The sequence below is a fragment of the Antechinus flavipes genome, chromosome 4, assembly GCF_016432865.1.
Source record: "Antechinus flavipes isolate AdamAnt ecotype Samford, QLD, Australia chromosome 4, AdamAnt_v2, whole genome shotgun sequence".
NCBI classification, from domain to species: Eukaryota; Metazoa; Chordata; class Mammalia; order Dasyuromorphia; family Dasyuridae; genus Antechinus; species Antechinus flavipes.
Genome location: NC_067401.1, coordinates 401499901 through 401511580, shown reverse-complemented (window position 1 = coordinate 401511580; position 11680 = coordinate 401499901). Strand labels below are relative to the sequence as shown.

Here is an 11680-nt window from a genome sequence, read left to right as displayed (position 1 = left end):
TTAAAAGAAAAGAAACAACTAGTTACTGATGTAAAAATCATCCTAGAAGGTATGCATGTATGTGAATACACAAACACACACATATATATTTCTCATTGTACATTGATATCCTATTATATTTTATATGTTATACTTTTTTCAGCCATTAGCTAAATTTTGAATATCTATGTTATTTCCAGTTTTGTGCTATCAGAAAGAGTGTTGCTATGAATAATTTGGTATGTATTTTAACATTGTTCTGGTAGTTAATTTCCTCAGGGTATTTGTCCAGATAGATGGATTTTTAGCTTATAAACTAAGAATACTTTAACTTTTTTTCAGTTGAAACAATTTTATTTCACAGTTGTCTTTAAAATCACAAAGATGATATGTTCTTCCTGTAAAATGATTACATTTTCCCTGTTATAGAAAATGTATCCAGTTTTAACCTTTCAGTGAACTTTCTTAGAAAAATCTTTCCAGGACTGATTCTTAAGAACATCTTTCTGTTATTCTGCATTTGGTCTAAAGCATAGGTAATAACTGGCATTTGGACAGAAATGTTCTTTTTTGGCTTGCTAGCTCAGAGATAGACTGGCTTATTCAGACCACTGCTCTATTGGCTTCCTCTGTGCAGCTTTATCAGCAGGCTGAGAGGGCTCTGCTTTTCTATGGGTCTCTCTTCAAGACTTTCCAGGAAAAGAGGCACATCATCATTTTCATAGATTATGAATTATCCCAACAATTCCAACGGGAGTATTCTTTGCAGTTAGGCCCTGTTACATGGGAAAGTCTTTCTTGTAAGACTGTTTCATCAACTCATTCAAACTGCAGTCACTGAACTTGGACATGCTCCTCCCCAGGTAGACTGTGCCCAAGTGCTGAGGCACTTAGTCCAACAGTCAAAGTAGTTTGCAGATGGACAGGTTTGAAAGATGGGAGGATCTATATTGTTATAACTAGCTAGGAGTAGTCCTATACCATATGGTCTCTGGATGTAATGCTGTATGAGTATCTGGGTCTTGCTTCCAATTAAGAGACACTAGAGGAGATACTGTATGATACTGTGTGTCAAATACAAATCTGGAGTCCTGACTCCTGAAGTTGCACAAGAGCTGAGCATCAGCAATAGACCCAGCAATTACGATTCCCATATGGTTATCACCATGTAGATTTCAGGCTCATAGTAGCTGAGACACATTTGACAGCTACCATTGAATATTCTATCTGATGAATTCTGCCTCAAGAGCTCCAAACTGTGACATCACTGTCATACTGGTTACTAAATATTTTTTCAGTGCTGGTGGTGCAGAGATTTCCCACAGAGCAGAAATCCTGCAAAACAATCGGACCAAGTTCATGGCTGCAGCTCTGTGCAGAACAGAGTGGTTTTGAGAGCTTCTTTCCTTAAATGATCCTAAACTAATATCCAGAATTTTTAACCAGATTCACAGTATGACTGTGACATTTTTAACCATATGTAACCAATTCACAGTATGACAACAATACTGTACTTGTCTTTTCATATTAACCCCCACCAATTGTGTCATTATCTTTTCTGGACTTATGTTTGTGAAATATATTTCTGAATATACCTTCTCAGCTCTTCTAAATTCTATCCTGTTGTATCCATAAGGCCCTTACATCCCATGTATTAGTTTCATTTTTATTACTATTTTGCAATTCATAGTTTACATTTATGTGATAATTACAAATACCATTTTGCTCTGAGAAGATTGTATTATAGTATTTTCCAGCAATTAAAATATGTAAAATATGGATTTCTATCTGAACACACAATTTATATGCTTTTTAAAAAATTCTGCCTCAATTTACAGTTACTTTGGGAAAGTAGAACAGTACTAGAAGGAGCATTTTTTCCCATAAATTACAAAGTCAATTCATATTCCAGAATTCTAAAGCAGAATCTCATCATTTCCTGTCTCTTTTACATTTCTCTCTAGATGCCACTTATCCTTCCTATTCAGTGCCAGGTACCTCTCCCACAGATTCTATAATAATCCTTGAAAACAATACTGATAATTGTTTCACAATGTGGTTAGAAATTAGCTCTGTGATATTGGCCTCTTAAAAAGGTTGTTGATCTTGACTATGTGGCATAGAAATGGAAATTTTCTTGAATATTTGAAATGTATTTTCTTTTATATCACCTCAGTGTTTCATTATCTTCTTCCATTTCTATTTTTATTGTTAATAATAGCTTAAAAATAACAATGCTCTGAGTGCTTCCTAGACTACCAATATTTTTAATTATAGGCAAAAAATACAAAATAGGTCAGTTTTAACACTTTTTTTTAGTACTAATCACAACTAAAGGAATCTTGATTAGCTTCCAGATGTTGTACCATCTTCCCTGTTTTGAAATTTGTTTTACTGACACTATGCTATAATAAACATTAATAATGCATACCTTATTCTTTTAAGAAATTGGTTAGGTATTTGAGAACCTAATAGGTACAATGGTCTAGTTGTTTAATGCAGATAACTATTTTTTCATTAATGGGTGCCCTTTATTTGAACTGAAATTAAGTCAGTGTATAGGTAAACTTCCTCCTCTCCTCCAAGTAATCAAAACTCTCAAGGACAGTATGAAGTCTTCATTCTCATCATTTTTAAGGGTAGGAAAGAACTTAGGGGGCCATTCTTCATTGCTCTGTCAATTTTTTTTAACAAAGGAATAAGCATTAAGGAGGAAGATACAAAAAGTTTTTTGTTGTTTTTGCTGTTGTTTTTGTTTGTTTCTACAGGATTACATAAATTACTTATGATGTATCTTCTTGCCTTCATCTCCTTCCTATCTAAATTTTTGTTAAATAACTCCTTTTGCTCTACCTATAGAACAGAACAGTCTTCATAGAGACAAGCAACTCCTTGTAACAATGCATTAGACAAAATTTGGAATAACTTCTTAAAAACAAAATTAAACAACATGTAAATAGAGCAAATATGAAATCAGAGTCTTGAAGACACACTGTAGAACTTTGGGGATATTTGCCTTCAACATATTTAAACTTCTCATCATCTTCACCATTCCAGTTTTGAAATCCTGAGTTAAAACACCAAAAAAAGGCCCCCAAAATAAACAAACACAGGCTTACCATTTCCATTTCTTTTATTTGAGAAAGGGAGGGGCAAGTATCATGTCACACCCTTTGACCAAAAAATCTCCTAAGAACAAAAATAAAACTCACCAAGACCAACTAAAAACCATAATAAGGTAATTTAGAAGATTGTGTGGTGGTCCAGGGAAGGCTCAGATTCATCATACTCCTGCTAGCTATTCCATATCTGCTGAAAGGTGGAAAGAGATACTGGATGGAGTCTACAATTCAGACAGAGTATTTCTCCTCATGTGAGATAATTATCTTGATTGTCATTGTGCTGGGGGGTATGGCTGTTCTATCTTTGTACCAGATGTACTCCTTGACCAAAGACATTGATCAATTTTTCCCCTTTTTTTGCTGAGGCAATTGGTGTTAAGAATGGCTTGAACTATTATAAATTAGAGTCAATTCTCTATATATTTTGGAAATGAGGCCTTTATCAGAACCTTTAACTGTAAAAATATTTTCCCAGTTTATTGCTTCCCTTCTAATCTTGTTTGCATTAGTTTTGTTTGTACAAAAGCTTTTGAATTTGATATAATCAAAATTTTATATTTTGTGATTAATAATGATCTCTAGTTCTTCTCTGGTCGCAAATTCCTTCCTCCTCCACAAGTCTGAGATGTAAATTATCCTATGTTGCTCTAATTTATTTATACTCTTTTTCTTAATGCCTAAATCATGAACCCATTTTGATCTTATTTGGTGTACGGTGTTAAGTGTGGGTCCATGCCTAATTTATGTCATACTAATTTCCAGGTTCTTAGTGTTTCTATGGTCTTTTGTAGACATAGTCTACATGTTCCTCAGGCACACATCCCAATATATCATCCATGTAATGTAACAACATAACTTTTGGAAATAACTTTTCTTACTGGAGTAAGAGCAGCAGCAACATACATTTGACACATGGACATATTTTTCATTCCCTGTGGCAACATTGTCCAGTCATATCTCTTATAAGGCTCAGTTAAGTTAACGCTGGGCACTGAAGAGGAAAATCTTTTCCTATCCTCCTTATCTAGAGGGATAGAATAGACACAATCCTTAATGTCTATAACCCAAAGGGTCCATTCTCTAGGCAACTGAGTAGGAGATGGAAGTCCAGGCTGAAGAGTTCCCATAGTTTCCATCTGTTCATTTACTTTTCTTAAATAAGTTTTCTTAACATCTTCCATTTTCCAGATTTTTTTTTTTTTTTTTACAACAAATACAAGGGGATTTCAAAGATTTAGAGAATGTTGTAAATGTTCTTGGTCAAGTTGCTCCTGTACTATACCTAATAAGGCTTGAATTTTATTGCTAGCTAAGGATCACTGTTCTATCCCCACTGTTGTTATCAGTTTTACATTGAATATAAACAGGTGAGAGTGTTGGCAGGCCTTCAACAACAGCCCTGCCTAAAAAACTGAAGTACTCATTTTTAACCCTAATTTTTGTAAAATTCTCTTCTTCACAGATTGATGGGAATTTTTTCAACTATAAAAGGAGTAAAAACTCCTGTTTCACCTTCAAATGTCCATCTCAAAGGGACAGCACTAACTTCAGCTGCTATTGATCCTCCTATGCCAGACATGTAGGTGTCTGCCTTAATCTTTGGCCAGTGGGCACTTCTAATGATTGTACAATCTGCACCTTTGTCTACTAATCCTTCTAATGGTATGCCATTTATATAGATAGTGAGCTATCACAACTGCCGTCCAGAATATTCCTGGATTCTGTTGCTTAGAGTCAGAATCCGGGCAACTATCACCAGATTGCCTATTAGGAGTCTGTATCAGTAAACCTGATGCTACTACTTCTCCTGGTTGATAAGTCACACATTGTCTACCTATATTAGTGACTGGGATATTATCTACACATTCCCCAATTTCCCACATCAGTTTATGGATGAACGTGTATTTTGTAAGTACTCTCAGGAGGTGAACTGGTCAAGCCTACTGTGTCTGGAGGCAAGGGATCCATAGGATGGAGAAAAACAGATTTCACCTCTCCAGGGGATATATCAGTTGTCCCAGTTGCATACAACTCTATTCTCCCCGATTGTAATCCCTTTCTCCCATCAGGTTGCTTCCTGGCTGGTTGATTGTGTAATCCCCTTCTCCCAAAATATGGCTTCTTGACTGATTGGTCATGTCTGGGTAAAGGCTTCCTGGGTGTAGCATTGACTGCCATAATGCCCCAAGTATTTTTTGTTTTGGCCCCTGGGGCTGGGCCCTCATCCCATTTCCCTGAATCAGTCTATATTCTGCTGCCCAATGGAAGCCTCTGTTGCATTTTGGACATGGTGTTTTGGGTCTTGTTCTCCCACTCTGTTTTCTCATTCTGTTTCTATGCCAACATTGAGCTTTCAGATGCCCTACTTTACCACATTGAAAGCATTGACAAGTTTCTCTGGAAGTCCCTTGCTAAAAGGGGCCCTGTCTTCCCCTGTTCGGATCTTGGGAAGTCTGTATCATAGCCTGGGTATAAAAGGTATTTGTTCCCACTATGGCACAGCACCTTATGATCTCCTCTAAAGGAGCATCTTTGTATAATCCTAGTATAATTCTTTTTTTAATTATAGCTTTTTATTGACAGAAAATATGCATGGGTAACTTTTTACAACATTGTCCCTTGCACTCACTTCTGTTCTAAATTTCCCCTTTCCTCCCTCCACCCCCTCTACTAGATGGCAGGCAGTCTTATACATGTTAAATATGTTAAAATATATCCTAGATACAATATATGTGTGCAGATCCATATAGTTTTCTTGTTGCACAAGAAGAGTTGGATTCAGAAGGTAAAAATAATCTGGGAAGAAAAACAAAAATGCATGTAATCCACACTCATTTCCCAGTGTTCTTTCTCTGGGTGTAGCTGCTTCTGTCCATCATTGATCTATTGGAACTCAGATAGATCTTGTCTTTGTCTTCTGAAGATATCCACTTCCATCAGAATACATCCTCATACAGCACTGTTGTTGAAGTGTATAATGATCTCCTGGTTCTGCTTATTTCACTCAGCATCAGTTCATGTAAGTCTCTCCAAGCCTCTTTGTATTCATTCTGCTGGTCATTTCTTATAGAACAATACTATTCCATAACATTCATATACCACAATTTATTCAGCCATTCTCCAATTGATAGGCAGCCATTCATTTTCCAGTTTATAGCCACTACAAAAAGGGCTGCCAGAAACATTTTGGCACATACAGGTCCCTTTCCCTTCTTTAGTATCTCTTTGGGAAATGAGCCCACTAGGAACACTGCTGGATCAAAGGGTATAAACAGTTTGATAACTTTTTAGCCATAATTCCAGATTGCTCTCCAGAATGGTTGGATTCATTCACAACGCCACCAACAGTGCATCAGTGTCTCAGTTTTCCCACATTCCCTCCAACATTCATCATTATTTTTTTTTTGTCATTTTAGCTAATCTGAAAGGTGTGTAGTGGTTCCTCATAGTTGTCTCAATTTGTGTTTCTCTGATCAATAGTGATTTGGAACACCCTTTCATATGAGTACAATAATTTCAATTTCATTATCTGAAAATTGTCTGTTCATATCCTTTGACCACTTATGAATTGGAGAATGGTTTTGTTTCTTATAAATTAGAGTCAATTCTCTATATATTTTGGAAATGAGGCCTTTATCAGAACTTTTGACTGTAAAAAAAGTTTTCCCAGCTTATTACTTCCCTTCTAATCTTATTTGCATTAATTTTGTTTGTACAAAGGGTTTTTAATTTGATATAATCAAAATTTTCTATTTTGTGATCAATAATGATCTCTAGTTCTTCTTTGGTCACAAATTCCTTCCTCCTCCACATGTCTGAAAGGGAAACTATCCTATATTCCTCTAATTTATTTATAATCTCATTCTCTATGCCTTAATCATGGACTCATTTTGATCTTATCTTGGTGTATGGTGTTAAGTGTGGGTCCATGCCTAGTGTCTGCCATACTAATTTCCAATTTTCCCAGCAGTTTTTGTCAAACAGTGAGTTCCTATCCCAAAAACTGGGGTCTTTGGGTTTGTCAAACATTAGATTATTAAAGTTATTGAATGTTTTGTCCTTTGAATCTAACCTATTCCACTAATCAACTAGTCTATTTCTTAGCCAATACCAAATGGATTTGGTGACCGCTGCTTTATAATATACTTTGAGATCAAGTACAGCTAGGGCACCTTCATTTGATTTTTTTTTTTCATTCATTCCCTTGAAATTCTTGACCTTTTGTTCTTCCATATGAATTTTGATGTTATTTTTTCTAGGTAATTAAAATAGTTTCTTGGAAATCTGATTGGTATAGCACTAAATAAATAGATTAGTTTAAAGAGTATTATCTTTATTATATTCATTTGGCCTATCCAAGAGTACTTAATGTTTTTCCAATTACTTAAATCTGACTTTATTTGTGTAGAAAGTGTTTTGTAATTTTGCTCATATAATTACTGACTTTACTTTAGTAGATAGATTCCAAAATATTTTATGCTATTGGCAATTATTTTGAATGGAAGTTCTCTTTATATCTCTTGCTGATGGATTTTGTTGGTAATGTTTAAAAATGCTTAGGACTTATGTGGATTTATTTTGTATCCTGCTCTACGTATACCATCATATCATCTGCAAAGAATGATAATTTGATTTCCTCGTTACCTACTGTAATTCCTTTAATCTCTTTCTCCACTCTAGGCTAGTGTTTCTAATCAAGTATTGAATAGTAATGGTGATACTGGGCAATCTTGTTTCACTCCTGATCTTACTGTGAATGGTTCCAGTTTTTCCCCATTACATATGATGTTTACTAATGGTTTTAAATATATGCTCCTGACTATTTTAAGGAAAAGTCCATTTATTCCTATACTCTCAAGTGTTTTTTATTAGGAATGCATGTTGGATTTTATCAAATGCTTTTTCTGCATCTATTGAAATGATCATATGGTTTTTGTTAATTTGGTTATTAACAGTCAATTATATTAATAGTTTTCCTAATATTGAACCAGCCTTCCATTCCTTGTATCATTCCTACTTGGCCATAGTGTATTATCCTGGGGATAATTTTCTGTCATCTTTTTGCTAATATTTTATTTAAGAGTTTTGCATCAATATTCATTAGGAAGATCGGTCATTAATTTTCTTTCTCTGTTTTCAACTTGGCTTAGGTATCAGGACCATGTCATAAAAAAGGAATTTGGTAGGATGTTGGAATCCTTACTAACTGCTAACTAATTAGAGTTGATCTAATCTTACAAGAAGATGTTTTGGGCAGAACCTGAAACAAGGTACTAAGTAGAACTAATTAATACAAGGCTTGTGTTCACACCTTTACTCATTGGAGTTCAATGAGTTCACACCTCCCTTGAAGCTCTTTGGGCCAGAGAGCACTATAGGAGAAAATCCACAATCCCTCTCTTGAGCATAAATAGAGCTTCAATGGGCCAGTCGAGGAAGTTCTTCAGAGTGAAGAAGCTACAAGTCGAGATTTTCACCGGAATGACATGAAGAGTGGTGCTGGCTCTGGAGGCTGAAGAAAGCAGAGGCAGAAGCAAAGGACAAAGCGGCAAGAGCTCTTGGAACCAAGCAGAGAGATAGGCCTCTAAGCTAACCGGGCTATATTGGAGATAATAAAAGATCTGAACTTTTATCACCTGGCTGTGTTTTGAGAAGAAAAAGCTCACCACAGTAGGACTCCTTCATTCCACATTTTTTCAAATAGTTTATATAGCATTAGAGTTAATTGTTCTAGCTTTTCAGAGTTATAGTATTTACCTCCCGTGTTTTTAGCTTCACTGCTAATCTACTGTCTTGCTGCCAGGGCAAAGTAGCCACACTATGGTAAAGTGCTCTCCACAGAAATGGCTGAGATCACACCCACCACCCTCAGGTCTACTCATTGTGAGCTGCCTGCCATACTCTCACTGCATGCCTTTAATCTATGCCTGATCTAACCATCCCCACCTGCGAGCAAAAACAGACATTTTTCTGGCGAATTTTGAGGATATCGTCTGTTGGTAATTATTTGTGGGTTTTTTCAGTCAAGCATTAATTCTGAGGTCTTGTCATGAAATAAAGTATTCTGAGAGCAAGAAGGAGCTTAGATAGATGTCTTTATCCTCTCTGACATCTTGATTGAAATTCTTGACAATCACTTTTAAGGCCAGAGGTTGGAAGACAATTGCATTTGTTTCTAATGAAAAAACTAAAAAACTGAAAAGAACTTAAAAAAAAATGACCTCCAACTATAGAGCTCAAGAGAAGCAGAAAAAGGTAAAAAGAACTCTTGAGAACTGTATTTCTGTTAAGGATCTATATAAAGAGTTCATGTATAATTTGATTTTACTGATAGAACATAAAAAGGGAAGTAGAAATGGAAAGGGGATAATAGCAGAAAAAGGGAAGAGGGGAGATAAAAAGAGGGAAACTGCATCCCACAAAGAGGCAAAGGAAGCCTATCATATCTGAGGGAATTTAGAGAGGGGTAGGAACATTGTGTGAATCTTACTCTCATCAGAGGTGGCTCAAAGAGAAAATAATTGATATATTTGTTTACAGAGAATTTTCTCTCACCTCATTAAAAAGTGGGAGAGGAAAAGTGAAAAGAAAAAGAGTAATAAAGAAAAGGTACAAGAAAGGGGCAGGGATTAAAAGGGTGTGTGAGGGATTCTAAAGAGGGAGAGCTGTGTGAGGCAAATGGTGTTCATAAATTTAATACTGGGGAAGGGGGGAAGGGAAGGTAAGAAATAAAAAGCATAATCTGGGGATAATAAGATGGCAAGAAATACAGAATTACTAATTTTAACTGTAAATGTGAATGGGATAAACTCTCTCATAAAGCAGAGGGGGATAGCAGACTGGATCAAAAGTCAGAACCTTACAATATGTTGTTTACAGGAAACACATTTAAAGCAGGGAGATACATACAGAGTAAAGGTAAAAGGCTGGAGCAGAATCTATTATGTTTCAGGTGAAATAAAAAAAGTAGTGGTAGCCATCCTTATCTCAGATCAAGTAAAAGCAAAATTTGATCTAATTAAAAGAGATAAGGAAGGAAAGTATATCTTGCTAAAAAGTAGACAATGAAGCAATAAACATATATGCACCAAGTGGTATAGCATCTAACTTCCTAAAGGAGAAGTTAAGTTGCAAGAAGAAATAGACAGCAAAACTATAATAGTGGGACATCTCAAACTTGCACTCTTAAAATTAGATAAATCAAACCACAAAACAAATAAGAAACAAATTAAAGAGGTAACTAGAATATTAGAAAAAATGAGGTATGATAGATCTTTGGAGAAAACTAAATGGAGACAGAAAGGAGTATACTTTCTTCTGATGGAACCTATATAAAAAATTGACTATATATTAGGACATGAAGACCTCAAAATTAAATGCAGAAAGGCAGAAATAGTAAATGCTTTCTTTTCAGATCATGATGCAATAAAAACTACAGTCAACAAAAAGTAGGGGTAAATAGACCAAAAATTAATTGGAAACTAAGTAATCTCATCCTAAAGAATGATTGGGTGAAACAGCAAACTAGAGGTCATTATTGATCACAAAATAGAAAATTTTGAGTATATCAAATTGAAAAATTTTTGTACAAACAAAACTAATGTAGACAAGATTAGAAGGGAAGCAATAAACTGGCAAAACATTTTTACATTCAAAGGTTCTGAAAAAGGCCTCATTTCCAAAATATATAGAGAATTGACTCTAATTTATGAGAAATCAAGCCATCCTTCAATTAATACAAGGTCAAAGGATGTGAACAGACAGTTCTCAGATGAAGAAATTGAAACTATTTCTAACCATATGAAAAGATGCTCCAAGTCATTATTAATCAGAGAAATGAAAATTAAGACAACTCTGAGATACCCCTACACACCTGTCAGATTGGCTAGAATGACAAGGAAAGATAATGCGGAATATTCAAGGGAATGTGGGAAAACTGGGACACTTAGTCCCAGTTAGTGGAATTGTGAATATATCCAGCCATTCTGGAGAGCAGTTTGGAATTATGCTAAAAAAATTATCAAACTGTGCATATCCTTTGATCCAGCAGTGTTACTATGGGGCTTATATCCCAAAGATATCTTAAAGAAGGGAAAGGGACCTGTATGTGCAAGAATGTTTGTGGAAGGTCTCTTTGTAGTGGCCAGAAACTGGAAACTGAGTGGATGCCCTTCAATTGGAGAATGGCTGAATAAATTATGGTATATGAATATCATGGAATATTATTATTCTGTAGGAAATGACCAGCAGAAGTGAAATGAGCAGAACCAGGAGATCATTATATACCTCAACAATGATACTGTATGTGGATGTATTCTGATGGAAGTGGAGTTCTTCGACAAAGAGACCTAACTCAGTTTCAATTGATAAATGATGGATAGAAGCAGCTACACCCAAAGAAAGAACACTGGGAAATGACTGTAAACTGCTTGCATTTTTGTTTTTCTTCCCGGGTTATTTATACCTTCAGAATCCAATTCTCTCTGTGCAACAAGAGAACTGTTCAGTTCTGCACACATATATTATATCTAAGATATACTGTAACCTATTTAACATGTATAAGACTGCCTGCCATCTGG

The 11680-nt window shown here is 35.5% G+C and overlaps 1 pseudogene; it reads right to left on the bottom strand.

Annotated features, from left to right (window-relative positions):
• Positions 1–578: 578 nt before the first annotated feature.
• The window catches only part of LOC127561599 (proteasome subunit alpha type-1-like), a 31166-nt pseudogene continuing 20064 nt past the window's right edge, over positions 579–11680 (bottom strand).